Source organism: Pyxicephalus adspersus, chromosome 9 (assembly GCF_032062135.1).
Source record: "Pyxicephalus adspersus chromosome 9, UCB_Pads_2.0, whole genome shotgun sequence".
In the NCBI taxonomy this organism is placed as follows: Eukaryota; Metazoa; Chordata; class Amphibia; order Anura; family Pyxicephalidae; genus Pyxicephalus; species Pyxicephalus adspersus.
In genome coordinates this window covers 17,813,619-17,834,924 of record NC_092866.1, presented here as the reverse complement: position 1 = coordinate 17,834,924, position 21,306 = coordinate 17,813,619, and positions in this window count along the sequence as shown.

The following is a 21,306-nucleotide window of genomic DNA, read 5'->3' as shown; positions in this document are numbered from 1 at the left end:
ACTTTTATTATATAAAAAAAAGGTAAAATATTATTGAAGAAATTTAAATATTATTGGTAAAAACATAAATAAATAAAATCAGCAGGAAGATCTTAGTCAAAGCAAGAAGGGCAAAAGAAAATAAGGGCAGTTAAAGGGATCATATGGGGCTCCATCTGGAATTCCCTCAAGTAGGTGTCAAATACTGCCAATGAAACTCATGGGCCTGGAAGATTCCCACTAGGGAATATTTGAATGAATGTCAGATTCCCTGTTTTTTAATTAGAGCCCATAAGCTAAAGCTAAACAGAAATACCAGCACTACATAGGCAAACTGGCACCATATGGAGATTTAAACTTTACCTGTTGATCTGATGTTTTCCCTGATGAATGAAAGTAAGAATTCCTTAACTTTGAACCTCTCTTATCTAGTGTCTGATCTGTGTATATGAACACTGTTAGATTTTTGTATTTACAGAGCATCTTCCGGTTGTCATTGAAAATACATGGAGTGGAGCATCAGTAGAAGAGGACAGGACGTACTACACATGCCTTACGCACTACAAATGTCCGTGTACTGTCATAAACTTCACAACTAATCATGCAACAAAAATAGAGTGGTTGTGGGCTGGTACTTGATGAACCATTTGTCATGGGTATGCATGAGTGTAAAGGTTGCATTACAAATTTGTGGATTGGAGGGAATATTGGTGTGCATGACTGTGGGGGTTTGTTGGTGGAATAATTGTGGGTCATAGGAGTGGAGTTAGACAATTACTCGGTAGAGGAGAATAAGGAGGGAATTTGGGTCTTCATAAGTTTAGGGATTTGTTGGTGGAATAATTGTGGGTCATAGGGGTGGCGTTAGAAAATTATGGGGTGGAGGAGAATGAGAAGGGAATAAGTGTGTGCACGAGTGTGGGGTTTTGTTAGTAGAATAATTGTGGGTCATAGGGGTGGCATTAAAAAAAGTTGGTGTGGAGGAGAATAAGGAGGAAATATGGGTGTTCGTGAGTGTGGGGTTTTGTTGATGAAATAATTGTGGGTCATAGGCATGGCGTTAGACAATGATGGGTTGGAGGAAAATAGGGAGGGAATATGAGTGTGCATGAGTGTGGATTTTGTTGGTGCAATTATTAATGTGGGTTATAGAGGTATTGTAAGAAAATGGTGGGATAAAGAATATTAATAGAAGTAGTTGGTTGTAAAGGAGATCAAAAAGAATAGGGAAACCAATAAAGCTAGGGAATACGATTGTTTGTGTGGTGTTACTCAGAGCCCAAGAGTCTGTAGGATAGACTGTAGGATAGCAATGACTAGCATGTTTAGTATAGTTAGATACAGTAAATGCAGAAAGTAATTGAGACTGAAATGTTTAAATGTAATGCAATATAAATATTACATTTTCTCAAGTAGGTGATTTCTCTATAGAACACCAAAATACAGTTTTTTCCTGCCTTTTCCTAAAAAGAACAATTGTTAGCCAGAAGGCGTAGGGCCATTACTGTTCTCTTAGTTGTTAAGTAAAAATGTAACTACCTTCTATATCTCACCAACATTAAACTTAAACCTGGAGAATTAAGTTTATTAATGTCTGCCAATATTCAGTGGGGCAACAGTAGCTCCAGCTATTAAGGACACACAATTACCACAGACAAAAATGAAGCTTGGCGTTATTAACTGTAATAAAAATGTTGAACGCTGGGAAATTTTTCATTAAACATAATCTATTTTTTATATTGCTCCAGTTAATCCTAGCATTCTTCCCCTGCTTTTCCCCACAGCTATTTCATTTTATTACTGAACTTTCTTATAAATTGCTGCTAATGTGATCGTGATTAAACATTATTCTTAAAGTGCAGTGTGATTTCATTAAAAAAAGAGGTATTTTATTTAAAGTGACATTTCATGTTTGCTTCTTATAGGGGTACAAAGATCACTTTTATGTATTAAAGGAACATTTCAGGTTAAAATAAAAGAAACAAAAGTCAGGGCCCTGGTACATAAGAGCAGATGTGCTGCAAATTGTTTACTGATCGGAAGGGCTAAAACTTGGCACACCCATTTATACCATTCTGCGCTTCTAATTGTGGTGTAATAATGGGGTAAACCAAAGAACAGATAGGACCTACCGATCAGATTTGGTAAATCATTTATACAAATGACATGACTTGTGTCTGGGTCTGATCAAAAACCTAAAATCAATCACTTAGAATCAAATTAATTTCCTCTTTATTATCTTCCGTGGCAACTAGAGGTGCCAGTAAAAAAACGTCTGTAATCGAAAATGGTTCGTTCAGTCAAGCTGACCAGATTCTGGAATTGCAAGCCAAAATTCATTCTTCTATGATTGTTGTGAAATATGAACAGACTGATAGACTGGCTGTGAAGGGTTGGAACGTAACGAATCAGTCTAATCCTGAAAAAAAAGTTTAAATGATGTTTATCATTGCTGCTGATAGTCTACTGGTAAAAACTAACCCTTAACCCCCCAACATTTAAACATTAGCCCAAGCCAAAACCAGAAAATGAACTTTAACACCTAACCCCCCCAGCTGATCCATTCAACCATAACTTTTCAACCATCCAACCATACAAGTCACAAATCACACAAATCAGAGCAGCTCAATAATTAATAATACATCATTGATTGTATTTGAGAGTTGAGATTATTTAATGCAGAGGCAGGAAAGAAACTAACAAATAACAAGACTATTTAAGAAGAAAGTAACAAAGAGAAGAGCTCATTGCAGTGCTGTTTCTTCTTCACTGTCAATTCTCAGACTAGGGTAGGTTCCTGGCAGTCCGGGTTTAAATGTAATGGGTTGACTGGTGTTGGCTGTCATTCAGTCTTGAAAACTATATGTATCTAGTGGCAAAAAATGTCCTTACCTTCTAATACAGTAATATATTCACCTTACTGAAGTAGGGAGAAATACAGAGTAGTCTTTCCTAACCTTCTTACCCCCGAGGGACCCTTGACATCATTTTCTAAAAATAAATTATTTGGGGGTCAATGGAGGAGAAGCCTTCAACATTTGAAGCCAGCAGGAAAAGTGTTCACCCGTACAGTAGTGGCTAGAAAACCCCCCTTATGGATTAGTCAAAAGGTCATTAGTGTATTAAGCTGACTCTTTCAAGTTGTGTTGGCCCCAGAACCATAGAGGAACCCTTGGATTCCACAAAACTATTGTTCAGAATGGCTGCTATAGAGAATCACTCGTGTAATATCTCTTTGCTGGGGATGCTGGCATCACATTCAAGATGGCGACTTCCAGCATCAGTCTCAGGGCTTTTAGATGTCTACACAATGGAGACTTGTACAGATAAATTACATATGGCATAAATATGACTTATAGTATGTGGCAGACAATACATAAAATGCATAAAATGCATATATATATATTAGAATAGATCGCATTTAAAATAAAGGTTCCAGTGACCTAGTCTCTTTAAGTCAACAGAATAAATTATTCTAATCTTTAGGAGAAAAAACAGAGAACAGTTGACGTGAGCCCACATTAGCAAAGTATAGGAAGTGTTTTTTCCTTGTGATTCGTCTCTAGTGGATTTCCCTGGGAGGATCGCTCATGTCTGCGGCACAGATGGCTTTTAATTATACCAGGAGATTTTTTTTTTAAATTAATTATTTTATCAACCTATAATTAGAGTAATCCAGTGATTGCTTTTTATGACAGGTATCTTCCAGCTGAAAGACCAAAATGGAAAGGACAGTTACTTAGTCACAAGAATTCCACCAGGGCCAGAAACCGAGCTTTGGAGATCAGAAAATGTAATTACAGCTAAGACATAGATTCAGATTTTGGTTTTCTTGATGCCACTTTTGGATTTATCTACAGCACACATGGATTTTAAAGCTTAACTATACAAAGATGCACAAACAATATAAACATGAAATGATTAACCTTTAAAACTACTTTTGTTTGACCGGTCTGTAGTCCAGGTACTTCTGCTAGAAAGCACAGCGAGTTCAGTGACTAAAGGACCTTACTTAGCCTTACAGCTATAAAACAAAGCCCAGTCAAAGACCCACCCCCGCTGAAAAAATTTGGAGTAGCAGCAAGCTGATGAGGTTATCTCTGTGACCTCCCCTAGTAAAAATGTTTAGTGCTGCACTGTATGCAAAGCATTTGCACGCAATCTAGCTCACAAATCTGATCCTTTATTTTCTAGTCTGTCTTCTTTATGTAAGGGAATGCAAGAATTGGAAAACAGTGTGACAACCCTTTACATGTTGGCAGGTAATTATTTGTGTGTCACAACCAACCACAGTGCTTAATATATGATTCTGCCAAAGTTTCTGCATATAAACCCAGCATGCTTTTATATTTCAAAGAGTCCAAAATTTTGCTTGTTTTGTATGTTTGAGTCATTTACTGATTTTAGCTAGTGTGCACAGAATTATGGTAAATATTATAGAAGGGTTTTTGACAGTTACATATTTAATTTTTTGGTGTCATAATGGCATTGCAATTATTTCAGCTACTCCCTCTACTGCCCCTTATATAGCAGAGAGGTGCTGGTAACATTCTTGCACAGCCATGCAAAGAAGCTACCAAGCACAATTATTATTATTAATAAACAGGATTTATATAGCGCCAACATACATTAAATAGGGATTTTATATAGCGCTGTACATTAAATAGGGATTGCAAATGACAGACTAATACAGACAGCGATACGGGAGGAGAGGACCCTGCCCCGAAGAGCTTACAATTTAGTAGGTGGGGAAATTTCACACACAATAGGATGGGAGATATGTAGTGGTGGGAAGTAATGACAGTTTCAAATGACAGAAGAAAACGTGTAGGCAAGTTTAAAAAAATGGGTTTTGAGCGCTCTTTTAAATGAGCAGAAAGTAGGAGCAAGCCGAATAGGACGAGGAAGACCATTCCAGAGAGTTGGGGCAGCTCTAGAGAAGTCTTGTATCCGTGCATGTGATGAGGTTATGAGTGAGGAAGTCATTAGTAGGTCATTGGAGGAGCGGAGAGAGCGGCAGGGGGAGTATTTTTTAACCATGTCAGAAATGTAAGTGGGAAAATAACTGTGTAGGGATTTGAAGGCAAAGCACAGGAGTTTAAATTTGATTCTAAGGTGAAATGGAAGCCAGTGAAGAGAACTACAAAGAGATGCAGCAAAGGAGGAGCGGTGGGAAGGATGGATGAGTCTGGCTGCAGCATTCATAATAGATTGTAGAGGAGAGAGTCAGGTTAATGGAATACCCGTGGGAAGGATGTTACAGTAGTCCAGACGGGAGATGATAAGAGCATGTACAAGGAGTTTGGTGGTCTCAGGGGACAGGTAGGGGCGGATTATGGTTCTTCATGCATTCCCTGCACCAAGTCATGTTTCCACCCAATAAACCAAGGTATCTATGGGGAAGGGTCACTCTCACTACGACTAATTAAAATATACAGGTGCCCTATAACATGGGTAAAGTGGTTGGTGGTGCTCAATATAATCAACTCACTAAATAGGAGATCTCAACTGTCTATTTATGGGGATGTGTACTCAGAAAGATATGGTGGCTTCTATTGCTCACATCACTGAAAATGCAGGCTGCATGTGTCTCGGGAGCTGCATTTCTTTCTGCAACACTGATCCAAAACAAACATGTCAGAGCCTCCAATACTGCCTCCAGTGACCCAAAAAGTGCCGAAACCTCTGGATCAGATAAAAGGGAGCTAAAAATAAAGGATACAGTCACCTTGTACATTTACCTTGAGGACCTTTCAAATTAAAAATTTCCTTTCAATTAAAAGTAACAGAAGAGTTATCTCCCTATGAAACACGTTAGGGTTTACAGAAATGAAAACAATCGCTTGATGTATTTCTAAGCCCCCACTTTGGTGCCATCGCTCAGCGCAATATCCTGAACCCCTGGCAGCCTCAGCAATCTCACTGTACAGTAAGTGCCTGAAACCTCAGCTGCCTCTCTAGAGGAAATTGCTGCGTTTCAGATATAATTCAGCTTGATTCACAGGGAAGTTAAGAGTGTAAGACCCCCCCCCCCTCCCTACAACAGGGCTATTTGTGGAATTGATGCTGCTAATCTTTCGGAATGTGAAGGAATTAAATTACTTTATTAGATTGACATTTTTTTTGGTGTTACCAAAAAATCAATACAACAGAGAAATTTAAAGCTGCAGCAAGACATAAATCAATTCCATTCTCAACTGCGTCAAAATCACAAGCTCATTTCAAAAGACTGTCCAGTCTTCATTTTGTCTCCATTTCCTAAAAGAAACGGTCAAAAAAGGACTTTGGTGTAGTAGAAATCAGAGTGTTCTTGTAGAGAACCTTCCAATAAAGATTTATTTTACCTTTGAAGTCTATAACAGAAACTTACAACCACAGTGGATTCATGCCGCCATTTTTTGCTCTTGATGATGTTGTTCCTGCACCAATTTGGCTTTTCACAACAAAAGGGGGTATTCTACAATAGAAGAACACCTGGTGCCCTATCTAGGTCTGTGCATTGGGCCTACTGTCCAGACATCTGAGGGAAGATAAGGGTATGTTAACTTGACAGAATAAACTTTATGAGTCAATCAAACCTATAGAAAATAAAAAGAAAAAAAAAACAAATAAAAGAAGACCTGAATATGCTTTGTAACGGTACAACTATGTGCCGAATGAGCCAATGGGGACATGAGAAATTACCTTTTTTGTCCCCAAAGATATGGATCTTCAAGAGTTGCCATGGCCATGTGGGGAAAAAATCAAGATTATAATTTTGTTTGATTTAAAGCCAACAGCCAAATAGACCAAATCTACATGGGGTGCCTCTGTGAGCTTAAATTAGGGGTTTAATGGTAATATTGACTCGGTTGTACCAGTCTGCTACTGAAGGGACTTGGTGGGACATCCAGGGCATGATCAGCAGTTTATTGGCTTGAAAATATTAGTGATAGCTAATGGGGTCAGATTAGGGCAAATCTTAGTATCTAAGGGTATGAGTTCAAGGGGCAATATATACTCTTATAATGGTAAAACTATTTTACTTCAGTATCCTTCTTCTCTGTGTTTTTTTTTTTACATATTTTTTACTCTAAACTGACTAAGAGAGCAGATGTTGGTTATGCTGGCAGAGTCCTTTAGTCTCTTAGCAAAGGGGACTTCCAGGCTGGATAGGAAGATCTGTAAATATCCCAAGAATTTCCAAGTAGGGATGAGTGTCTGGACCTCTGACGCCCAGCTGGAAATTGCTAGACGCCAATATGTTATAGCATCCAACCACATGAGGATGTCTCCTCAATGAAAAAGCTGTTTTCCTTCTATTAAGAGATTCTCAACATTGATTAAATAATAGAAAAAGATAAATCTGATTACAATAATTGTGATAATTAATTGCTAGCACAACAGCATTAAAATAAGCTGCAATGTAGCTTGTGTAATCTTTCCTAAACTACTTCTTCATAATGCCTTGTAGGAATCTTATCCTCAGCTGTCCTTTTGGATATGCTCAGGTCAAGCTAGGGCCAATGCCAATTAAAGGATTTAAGGGATTAGACAACAACTTTAATGGGAATCACTAAGTTTAGTCTTTTGGCTCAGAAATTTTGGTATAACTAATTAAAAATAAAAATAAAAGATCCAAATAAATAATTGACCTATGCAATTTTATTGCTTGATGTGAAATACTTTTGCTTCTACCAGCAGGATCAGAACTGTTTTGTATTGTTTTTGGGCAAAGATTACAGTTTTGGGACTGTCTAGTTTTTTTGATGCTGAGATTGAAGCACTGCTACTTTTTGAAGTTGGTCTTTTTACCTTTCCTATAGCTTTATTATATAGGAGGCCCCTATGTCTCTCTTGTGAGTATTTCCAACACTTATTCTTTTAAAACCTTATTATCCACCTTTGGGCAAATACCGTGCCCCCACTTTTTCAGTCTCCTCTACCAAATTTTACTGGATGCTTTTTTAACCCAATGATATGTTAGTGAAGGTAAAGTGTAGGTAGAAATAATGAATACACTGATTACACTGAAAAAAAGACCCCAATTTACCTAAATTTCCTTTCATGTGATCATACACAATGCCTCTTCAGTAATAGTTGACCTGTTTTGTTTCCTTGTTGTGACAAGTCCCACCTCTGCCTTACCGGACTCTGTAAGGTAAGTGTACTTTCATTATAAGTACACATTTACTCCAAGCCTTCCTAGTCCTCGTCTATGGCTGGTTTAACAGCCCAATAACTAGTATTTTAGGAAATACACTGGATAATAGTGATAGGCTGGGGATCTCAGGTCTATATATTGTTCAGATAGAGAAAATATTAAGTGTCCTTAGTTGCTTCTACTCAAAGAGAAAACTTGCCCCAGAGGTAAAACTGGTACACAGACACATACAGTATATACACATTAAAGAACACCAGGAAAATAAAAAAATAGCAGTCAGTGTAGTTACATATATATTGAAGAGTCATTGATAACCCAATACATAAAAAAGACCTATGTATGGAAAGGCCATGGTCAGTTAATCGGTTAATTTTCTCCTGAGACTTTAAAATATGGACATTCACAATAGCAAAAGTTTGGGTTGTATATATTGGTGTCTGTTGGAGCTTAATGGGGTCTATTTAAAAGTAAATATAATATTCACCCAACATTCTCTAGTCGATACTCAATCATTGCCTTTGGATGGACATGGATGATTATCCACCTCAGAAAATTTGGTGAATGTCAGATTTGCTCCTTGGTTCTATAAGGCTATTTACACATATGGCGGAAGCTAATAAGAACTCATATTTCTCTCATCCCACTACAAAATGTAATCTGGTTGTTACTAAACATTTGTAAGCTATTGTTCCTGTTTTTTTTACTTGTTTAAACGCTTAATTCTTTAGTGACACTTCAGAATGTCGAATTCCCCCCTTATGCTTGATGTTGTGTAAAGCCCCTAATTAATCCCAGCAGAATCTCAGCATAGTATAGACTTCATGTTATCTGTCATTGTGCTTTTGTGATTCACACACTTATAATCCAATCTTTGAAAAAAGTGGGTAAAATCGATTTTTTTTCAAGGTGTGAAAAGAAGGAAGCATGGAAATGTTCAAGCAGGGCTTTTTTATGATGTTATTTCATTTTTTTTTTAATCTAGAGATGTCTCTATGTTACATACCCAAAAAACTGCTATATTTCAAGTAGTTAAATTTTAACAATCAATCTACCCCAAACTTTTTTTTTAGTTTTAGATACACGTTAAATTATTAAACAGTTTTTGATAAATCTTGTAGAACCTGTTGGGGAGATCTTTGCTTAATTCCTGGTTCTTTACACCTGCTGGGGTCATTAGGAGCTGGTTGAGCCAGAGAGTTATGCAAGCAGGGGTTCTAGGAATGAATTAATAACATGCTTAATAAATTCTTTCCAAAATATACTAGACTTCTATTGCTAGGATTTACTTTCAGTTCTGTTCTAGGACAGCTCAAACTGGTCAGAAAATTCTAGATTCTGCATCTCTTGCAACTGAACATCATTGAAGCCAATATTCTGGTGAACTGTAACTTCTGGATACTAACTGCAGCAGCCACATACACCAAAACAGCATTGGAAGACCACCAAATGTCTTAGAAGGGAAATGTGTAGGGGCCAGATTGGAGTGCAACATGGAGAAGGTGCAAATTCTTTGATTTACATCTGGATGGTATCTCCTAAAGCAGAACAAAAAAAAATTATTAACCTTTACCAGTAAAAAGCCCTCAATCCCTCCACCAACTGAGCCCAGCAAATCCTGTGCCATCTCAGCTTCATTCTTACACTGGACGGAATGATGAGTACCGCCATCTTATTTCTTGTCTTTTCCAGGTTCATCTTGACGTCACCCAAACTCGCACTAAACAGGGGCAAGATCTGTGATGTGTCTCTCTGCAAATATGAAAGAAAAGGGTCTGTTGACATTGAGCACTTTTTTTATCTTATGGGAAAGCCCCTGATGATGTATGCCGGTTGTCAGGCATGCGCTAAAAAGCAGCAACCCATAGCCTCCTGAAATATATGAAGTAGGTATCCCAGGATGCTTCGGATTTTCCCTTCAGTCTTCACTGCCGCGGTGGTAAAGATAGTAGAAGAGACACCCCCCCCCCCACCACCACCACCAATAAAAAAATGTGAAAAAAAACTTAAAATCACTTTTTTTTCATTTTTTTAAGGTTTATCCTTCCTTTATAAAAAGGTACAAATAGTACTATAGGTTTACTTTAATTAAAATTATTGCAGTTGTGCAACTTTTGACTAACTTTACACTAAAGAAAAAACAGACCCTTTTAGAACTGTACAAACTATGTACTAATCTATGCACACTAAGTCCTTTAATTAATTAATTTATTTTTGTTTGAGTGTTGGTTCCACAAAAAGAAAGTAGAAGCCCTACTGATCAGAATGCAGTTAAATAGTCAACTTTATAATGTGCAGATCAACAGTAATATATTCTGCAAATACAAATCACCTGGTGCAACAAGCCTCAGTGACAGCAGAAAGCAGCCATGATAATAATAATGATGAGTGCTTTCCCACACATACTGAACCAGAAATATCTGATCTTGTCAGCCTCTGAGTAAAAAACATAGGTGTCATTCACTTCTGTCCTCCACCTACTCTCTCTCATTGCACCAGTCACTCCTACTGTCAGACTGAATTATTTTAGTAGGTATTTAGGAGATCGTGGGATTTTAAAACAAAGTAGAATTACAGGTAATTATACAGTTTAAAAATACCTAGTACATTTCGGTGAACATGTCTATGGACTAAACACCATTTATATCCTACAGTTTCTAAAAAGGCATTAAAACCGTATTAAACCTGTGTGTAAAAGAGGGTAGAGATGAATATGTACCATTTAGTGGACTCCATGGCTTGTAATCTCATTTAAAGGAAACCTATCACAAGTAAAATATGGGGATGTGAGTTTGAGATGTTAGTTGGCTGATTGTTTCGATAACCCATAGCATTCGATCCTTCCTGAGCCACTGACCCAGAATAAGTATGCAGATCACAATAAGTCAGAAGTCATTATTTGCATTCTTGTTCTGGGTCAGTGGCTGAAAGTCTCAAAGCCAGAGATTTATAAGGACATTTTGAAAAAAGTCAGCCATATATGCCTGTATGAAAAGTTTCCTTTAGGAACATTTTTTATAGTTTAATATAAAAATAAACCTAGAAATACACATAAAAAGCACCACCTACCTGCTCAGAACTTTATTCAGAGAATTTAGGTCACTTTTCTCAGCAACTTTGAATTTTGCCTACCTGTTTGTGACAAAGATGATATATCCCCAGACAAACCCACTTTAAACAGAATGCCTGCCTTTTATTTATTACAAAAAAGATTTATCACCAGCACCAATCATACAGACTTCTGCTTAAATACAAACTCTGTGACTGTGATCACAGTTTTTCAGTAAAGTGTCCTAAGGTGCATTTTTTTTCATTTTGCCAGCCCATTTAACTAAATGTTAGAAAAAATGGGCATGCATTATTTTTGCAGTGCACCAAAATTCATGTAAGTGCATTATCCTAATTTATAAGCAGTACATATGCAGTGAAACTGAATTGCCTTAGTGTATTGTGTGTCATTAAAAACTATTGGTGCTGCTTTGCACAAACACATGTGGTGAGCTTTTACATGTGTCTCAGTAAATCAAACATTACGTGTTATCTACAGGCACTCTATAGTAGGGAAAATATCTGATCCATTATTTTTACCTATTCAGCAATACAATTTTATATATATATATATATATATATATATATATATATATATATATAAAAATAAGGTCAAAGCCTGCATCAGAAAGCCACATCTTTGTGATATTATCACACCGCTATACTCTTTGGAATCCTAATGGTACCCCACCATTAGACAGCCAATAAGAATTGTTCACATCCCTCAATCAATGACATGCACCCCCTGAAGGAGGCCCCCTAGAGTTCAGTTTCAAGCCACATTGAAAGACAATGCAGTTCATGGTCTAGATTTGCAGGTAACTTGGAACTTATTTCAACACATATGGTAGGATAGCACCTAGAGGTGACCTTTTCTACTCTATACTTGCAGAAGGTCTGGAAGATCATTATTATCTAATAGGAAATTCTGACCCAGAAACTGTGGTTTAGAGCTTGGACTTATTATTGGTTATAGAGACCGCCAAATAAAATCAATGCCAATAATGACATAGTAAAGGCAGAAATGAGCTCCCAACCTCAAAAGAAAACTTAGACCTATATAACACATTACTTATGTTTCTAGGATATCTTTGCATTGGGCCCTCCCTACTTTTTTTTACAACTTGCTGACACCGTATAATTTTGAAAGTGATCACTGGGTCACATTCAAATCCTAGCATAAGTTTATGCTTACTTATGCTTCAGCTGAACTGCATGAAATAAAAATCCATTTGTTAAATCAATTAGAGAAATATATGGTTTTACAAACATTTGGTTTCACAGGCAAAGTTTTTCACTGTGGATTTTAATTATGTAAATATGCTGAAGAAAATAAATACAGGTAGGTGATCTCTTCACAGAAGCCAATTAACCAGCATACTTTGAAATAAAAATAGTAAAATTGTAATGACTGACAAAAAGTTTCTCATAGGCACCAATCACTATTAAACCTGCCATGGAAGTTCATATGTGATTGGCGGGTAAGAAATGGTTTGGTGGGTGCACCAAATGGTTAGTGGTTTAAATATCACTGGCTAAACTAGCCAGCTTTAATTCATATAACACAAAGAGATATAACTGAAGTACAGGGACATGCAAATATTAAGGAAACGTTTAAAAAAATTGAGTATTTGCTCTGACCAAATCCCATACAATAGAACAAAATATGTCAATGCTTAGTAGTTGATAATGCGCTGAAATTACATCATATATGTTTCCCCAATCATATATATGTATGTATGCAATGATGAAAAGGGGAAGATGTTAAAGAAGTGAAGAAAGGTGAAGATTAAAGGAAGATGTTGTAGCAAAAACTGGGAAACTGGTGGATCCAGTATTGTGACCAAATATCTTAGAATGTGGCTATAAGATTTCTGTGTTTAAATTGGCTAACCCTCCTGTACAGAGGTGATCATGTGACAAAATGCCTTAAGTATTCACCATATGGATGGCACCTATGGGATCCCAGCGATTTGTCCTTAACTGCCAGATATCTTTGTCCAATTGGGCCCTGTTCTACAAATGGCAACTGTTACAAAAAAATAGTGCACTTCACCTCCCAGTTAGTCTATAAATAAACCCATTGCAATAATTGGTCAGTGACTCTGAAAATATTGATGCCAAGTATCCTAAATTTGCAGAATAGGTTAAGTATTGTCAGGTTACATATTCCTATTATTTTAGGAAGTAGAGAGGGTTTAACATTTTATTTTATTTTATAATAATGCCACTTTAATTATTTAGGTAATCATTACATACCGGTAGCTGCCTATGGTATCTTTTCTGATATCAGAATAGTAGTAAATTTAAATTAGAATTACTGAACTACTAAAACAGTGTATAGGTCTTAAATCATTAAAAGGGGCACATTGACATTAGAACCTTTTGCCCACTGCAAAGGTACAGTTTGAAGAATGGTACCCACTGGCACAGATTCCAAGGAATCTGTAGCTATGTTCTCTCATATTTCCTCATTCCTAGGTAGACCCATCACCTACAGGCTTTGGTCTTTTAACATAAGTGCTGCTGGTTGAATTTCTAAGAAGTCTGATTAGTTGTTATGTTTATTACAAGACACTGTCCATATGGACAAGGCGAGGTTGCCAGACATTTAAATAACAGACACACCAGTCACTGCTTAACTAGTTCTACATATTTTGTGCTAATCCTGCTAATCACTTGATGCCTGGAGCTGAGATAAACCTGAACTATTACCAGATAGATACAAGAGATCAAGCTGTTGTCACTGCAGCACAAGGGTGAGCTAAAGGCTCCTTCTACATCTATGTACAGCTCGTTTATATTAGAGCTCTTTAACACTATAACTCAGCTTCAAATGAGCTTATTTGGACTGTAGTCTAGTTTAAAAAGTCTGTATTTTATTAGACGTGCCGTTTAATATATACAGTATATATTATAGTATTATAGTATATAGGAGTTTTTTCTATTCCCATACCTGGATAAGAAATGGATGATACATTTTGTCTATTCTCTCTTACATCCCTTAATGATAAGGTTCTCCATGTCTCGACAACTTAAATATAGTACCTGCATGGTGAGAATAAGTTATTTGGAATTTTTTTAAATCTAAATTTGTTACATGGAATAGTTAAGAATACTGCATATTTAAAAAAAAAAAAACAACATCAATATTATGCCGGAAGGTCAGCAAGAAGAGGCCACATAGGGAATGCCGGAGTATGAAACCAACATTCCAGGTCATTTCAGTTTCACCAAAAGTGAAGTCTAACAACATGTTGGGTGAAGGGATCTAAAATAGACAGGGAGAGCCTGGGGATGTTAGTTTTTTTCTAATATGGAAAGAGAAGGGTAAATGGAAATGCAAAATGTGTGGAATAGGGAAGCAATTTTAGTAAATACCTCTGCTCAGTGGGTGGGTGCCAACTTTACGCGGTCCTAGTTTCTGAATCTTTGTTCATCTTGCAGCCTGGAATGATGCAATTCTTGCACATGTGCACAGCAATGTATTCATACCCAGCAGCCAGGGGTTTGCCAGGGGGCCCAGCATCATACACTGTGCTGCACATGAGCAGTTCATTAAACATTGAAGAAAAGATTGCAAATAGGCAGTTTTTTACTTTTATTTTATTGCAGAAGTGACATGACTTGCTGTCTATGCAATAATGCATTTTTTTCCTTTTTATGTATATTTACACTTTAATATAATATTAGTAATCTTATATTGTAATAAAATACAATTTATATTATACAATGGATATAATATACAACTGGATGGACACATAATCTGATAAATTGATAGAATCTAAATCGGTTGAAACTGTGATTTAATACATAGAAAAATGAATAAATAGCTTTATTCATCTTTTAATGCAGACTTAGCACCAATGAAAGGATTGGTTGGACCTAGGACCCCTTTGTAAAAATAGCACATATAATAAAAAAAACACCCCAGCACTGTGTAGAGGTGTCTTATTGTAAGGTTTGGGATTTTAATTACTCCCAGGTTCTCATTGGAAAGTCAGCAACATTACCCTCACTGTGGGTGGAAGCTGGGTTAAATATATATATATATATATATAAATATTTCCCCTATCCTTTTTTTAAATACAATATTTTTACATTGGGAAAGTTGCACTTTCTTATGTACACTTGACCACAAACATTACAATCACAAGCTACTGTTGAATATTTCCTACCTTTTGATAGTCAGATGTTTTCTTTCCCAGCAGAGCGGACAGTCAGGGTGTAAAGTGTGTGGCTATTTTTATTCTTAGCTGTGGGAATCTGATAAGTAACCTTCAGTGTAGTGTTAACAAAGGTCACAAAAAATAAATCTCATATATATGGAAACATTGATGTTTAGTAAATTTACAAATCAGTTTTTGCTTTATTCTTTTTGATTCCCCTTTAAATATTTTCTCTTGAGCTTTCAAACTAATTTGTTTGCTTTCTAAGCATAAAAAAAAAAAATTCTTCATTTAAGTCCGAGAGCTGTGACAAAATGTCTTGTACAAGGGACCACACACAGTACGAGGCCAAAGTACAATAGCATAAGGTGCAATCCAAAAACAACACATAGTTTGCAGCAGTCAGGCCTGTGATGGCTCAACCATCTCCTAATCTTAATGCACTACTGTTTATTGTTGTGTTCTTATTCCCATGAAATTAGGCCAAGGATTAGAAGAATTTTGTGTTTTTTAAGAAGAGGGGATTAGATTGCCAATTTGTTCTTGTTAATTTTATAGTATTTATTTCTAAAGCTTGCCTCAGGCCGAAATGGGGAAAATCCAGAACAAATGATTATCACCAGATGTATAACTTTAGAAGTTTTTTTTGTTTCATTCTTATTATATATAGGTGTATATGTTTGTGTAATACTTAGATCTTTAGAATTCTTTGCATTAGAGCAGGCTTTCCCAATCTTTTTAACATGGGTGAACCCTTGAAATAATGTTCAGATCTTAGGGAACCCCTAATATACCTACTATACCCACAACTCACAGTACATTAGCTTAGTGATCGGTGGGAATATTGCCACCCATGCAGGTAGCCAAAAAGATCATTGGTGTCAACTGATCTGAGAGGCAGAAATTGCTCCTTGGTCCAGGAGCCCTTAGCAATCTCAACAGTACCCTGGTTTAGGGTGTTGAAGGCTAATAATACGATTTCCACGATCCATCCACTATTACCATCACCTGTGCTATGCTAACATGTCAGAGACCTGGCCTCACGTGTCCACCCCCACGGTGTATCTTTTTGGGGGTAAATGGGGACAGGGACATTTACTTTACATAGGCTATGTTTGCAAATTCGGTTCCTAATTGGCTGTTTAGAGGAGCAATAAGAAAAATGCATTCTACTTTCTTTCCTTCTAATGTCACAACTCTTTTCATAATGGTTACAGAACTCTTATTGGTTTGCAGGTAATAGGTCAACAGACCAAGGCTTTTTGCATTCAGTAATCAATACTTTTTATATAAACTGGCCATCATAGATACAGAGGTTGACTAAGCATGGATACAGCAGTCAAATCATTGCTTACATTTAATTACACTGTGAAGGTACCCTTATCATCTAGGCAATGGTAAAAATGTAAAAAATCATGTCTTGGCATGATCTATGTGGAGTCAAGTAAAATGAAACGTGTACTCCTACTTAAACCATTCTAATTTTTTAAGCCTACATGACATTGCAATATTAAGCTCTGGTCTTTGCCTGTCTGTTCTCTGGCCATCTGTATTCCTGCTCCAATGGCAGTTTTAATTGGTACAATCTCATCTAATGGTTGATATATACCATTTACCAGCAAGAGCTATCCGCAGATTTTGGGATATAATTTTGAGGTTCTTTGAGCATCAGTGAGCTTGGATTTGCTGGGCCAGCCAATTCTAAAAAAAAATAGTCATTTGAAGTTTACACTGTTGGTAGGTTTTTTTCTTACAGTGGGATAATTGATTTCAGGTAAACTAGTGTTCTTTTTAAGCCCTTGTTAGACTCATAGACACCCATAATCTTTTTCTGAGGTCTTTGGAGAGCTCTTTTGATCTTAGCATGATGACACCACACACATTAATAGCAAAGTGAACACCAAACCCTCGATGTCTAAGATTTAAAAAAGACCACATGCCTGATTAATAAGGAGGTTCTAATATTTGACAACTAATCTGGAACACGTGATTCTAACTTTATGTTTGTATATTTAGGGGCGTGCTAATGTTTTTACATTACATATCTGCATTTTCCTTATATTCGATTGTGAGATTAAATATTCAAAATTCAATCAATATTAGGTGTTATTTTCTCATGTATATTTCCATCATCGGGACATACTGTTTCAATGATGTTTCCTGGTTCAACATATGTTAAACAAAACCTAACAATTTTTATGAAGCTTACTTTTTTACATAACTATTTCATCTGTGTACTCCACTGTTTACTTAGAGCAGGGGTCGGCAAACTTTTAGGGCCACTAGGCCATTTCAGGGGTGGGCAGGAGCACACTAGGCCGGACTCTGAGTCCTAATAGCTCTGGCCCCCATCAGGGAACGCCCCCTGAAGTGAAATCCCTCTCCTCTGTATGCATTGCGGAGGAGAGGGAGTCACCTTCCCTATTTACTGTGGCGGGGGAGGTATCAGGCCTGCCGCTGTAAATAGGGGAGCCACAGCAAGTAGGCGGCACTGGAGCGCCTGCGCCTGCGGCTCCGGCTCTGGTTGTTCCTAACGCCCCCTGGCAGATCCAGAGCAGCGGGTTGCTGGCCGGCATTGGGCTGGATCGGCCAGGGCGCATTAGGCCGGTACAAACTACCGGCTAGGCTGTATCTGGCCTAAAGACCGGAGTTTGCCGACTCCTGGCCTAGAGTTTAGTGTTAAATAGTGTTGCAATTGCAATCTAGTGGGAAGGTAGCTCACATCTTATGAATCTGTGTGGTGCACCTCATTGTTGAGATGAACCTTAGCATTTGAGCAGATATATAATATGTAGGCAACTCAATATCAATTAAATAATATGGCAATAAAATATAATTGTTCTGGGAGTTTGTTGTAGATACCACCTGAGAACTGTCCATATATTTATAAAGAACAGATCCACATAATTCTATTTCAGACACATTCCAATAGAACGAGACCCTGGACATAATAAAAATTTCCCAGTTGGTCTGAGAGTACCCTAGAATTTGTATGCACATTCCATATAGTACATGGTCTGCCATTGGAAGCCTATGCCAGCCTTCTGCTCAATTTCTGTGTGGATAGAAGATAAAAATATTATTCTAGAATAAATGTGATATTGTAAAATATGTTATTTTAAAAGGGATCATGATCCTTTAACCCTATTAAGACTCTGATTCAGGTACAAGCTGCAAATTCCCACCAAGGTTACTGTCAGACATTGATGAAGATGCAAATGTATGTTGGCATTTTCTGGAACAAACTACATCACTCTGAAATATATCCCCACAGAGATAGTCATTATTCTTTTCCTTTAACAGATGGTGAGATCTACAGTACATCTTCAGACGTTCATCATTTAATGAGCTACAAGTTCTGTTAGCATCTCAGGGTTGAGCTTATTCCCTTTACCATAGATGTTACGGAAGCTTAGAACATGTAAGATAAAAACGTGAACTGTGTGTCTAACACATCTACTAAGACTCATACTTTAAATTAACTTAAGTTGAAAGCCTAAACAACTACTAAAATCTCACGTTAATGAATATTTAATAGTAATTTTTAAATCTTAGTGATCCCTCCATGAAACTTCTTCTTCAGACACTTGCTGGTAATAAATGACTGTATTTCTGTGTCATCATGCCAAATGGGCAGCCAATGAAGACTACAGGTTGGCTTTTCAACACTCCATGCAGGCATAGTCTATTCTTGTCTTACCAGAGTCATATGAGAGTTAAGAAAGTCTTGGCAATCCCATGCAACAATTACTAAAGCATGTGCAGGAGACAGGAAGTGGCTGCAAAAAAAAAAACAAGGGATCAGTAGTATTTGAAGTGATGATCAATTTTACACATGCCTAATTGACTCTGAGTTCCATGCTCTCCAAACCCGAAAATCTGGTCAGTTCAGTGGTTCAGTTGTTCAGTTGTCCCCCATTGGAAAAGATGAAGGAGAGCACTGTGGCGTGCCACTTGCTTGTCCTTCCCTCGCCTTAGAACAAAATGGGACAAAATGAACAAATGGGTGTTCAGCTCTCCTTCATTCTCCCATCCCTGAAAATGATTATGAAATATGTTTCAGGCTACAGTAATCTGATTCCTATATGACATCTATACAGCTCTCAGCTCCAAGTCCTCCAGCAATCGGGAGAACAGTGCTTTAGTATCAAACACTTCAGATATTCAGCTATGAGACAAAAGGCACATTGAGTTCCTAGACACGGGAGTAATTCAAGATGAAAAGTAACTTGCTGGATAATATTTTGGTACAATTAACATTTCTTGATGTTCTTTATGCTCAAATTGTTACCTTTTGATTTCAGATCCAATTTGAATATCACTCATTGAGGAGGCTGTTTAGAACTTTCGTCATATGGCAACTACTTATTGGCTAGTCCTGGATGTTTTCAAAGTTTGGTCATTTGCTTATCTCTTTTAGCACAACCAGTAATGTCCAAGTCATAAATTGTGCCAATGAGAGTTAGTTTGCACTTTGTAATTGTCTTTTTGCTAGCTCTGCATACATTTACCTAGTCCTTTACTCTGTAAAACAAATCTGTAAGAACAAACACTTGAGTCGTCATTGTGTCTTTCCATTCTCCAATTAATTACTTCCTACGAGATGAGAAAACAATCATTTTGTAACAATATTCTTTCTGTAATCCTTGAATTTAGTAGTTAGGAACGCATCATTGATTCATAATAGCCGAAAAGATCCATTTCATTCACTTTAACTGCGAGTACAAATGAAGTCGAATAAAGTTTTAAAATTGCGTCTTCCTTGGAGCAAATGCGCGATCGTTACATCTTTTTAAGAGTTTGTGTTGTATTCTGAAGGTTAGAAAAAGGGTCATAAAGTTGCAAAAACAAACCCCTCAGCTGTGAATTACTCAGGTTTATTAAGGTGCAATCCTACTTATCCACCATCAGGAAAACATTCTCTGACTTTTTTTATTTTCTTGTTAACTAATCTCACCATTTTAGAATTTTCAGAATAAAAGAGGAACTTTGGTCTCAACAGAACTTTGCTGTATCTCCTAATTGCAGATCTGTTTATATCTATAAATATAACGTCTTAGCAATTTGGTCTTAGTTTTAGAAGCTGGAAAGGTTGTTACTATGCAAATCAGCTCATCTCTAAATCCAGATCAGAGCTAGCTATTGTCGGTGCCTTCCTCTTTGTTAAACTGTATGTAAAAAAGGCTTAGGTTAGGATTTTTTTTTCTCTGTGTCTCTTTGTGCTATTTGCTGTTCCATGCTTCATAAAGATGTCCAATGGATGACAGATGTTTGTTCCTGGAAATGATCTTTTGTAATTAATTACAAACAAACGAACACTGTACACACAGCACCATTCTTTTCTATGGAGGAGACAAGTGAGCGGCATCCCGCTGTTGCTTTCTACAGGGGTCGGTGCTGATCATCATCAGGGGATCACTGTACACATGTCATATTTGTGCCCAAAACGGGTACAACATTTAATCATGAACGAATATTATGTGACGTGTGTACATAGCTTTAGACACATAGCCGGGAGTACAGTAAGAGGGATACCCCCTTTAAGTGATGGGGTATCCCCTCCAAGACAACCATGGGAAAAGTTTATTAATAATATTATTACACAGTGCAGTACAAAGTCCTTTTTCATATAACTAACTGTCCCTCAAAGGGGCTCGCAATCTAATGTCCCTACCACATGGCATATGGCATTACCGTAGTCTAAGGGAAAGTCAATTAACACTATTGGATGTCTTCTGGGCGGAAACTAGAGTACTTAGATAAAAACCCAAGCAGACACAGGCAGAACATACAAATTCCTTGCAGATAGTATCATGGCCGAGATTTGAACATGGGACCTAGCACTGTAAAGAGTGCTAACCATTAAGTCAACCGTGCTGCCAAAACGGCTCCCCCAAACCCATTGATCCTGATTTTTCCTGGAGATCCATGGAGACATTCTTCCACTGGACACCAATTTAAAGGGGGCTA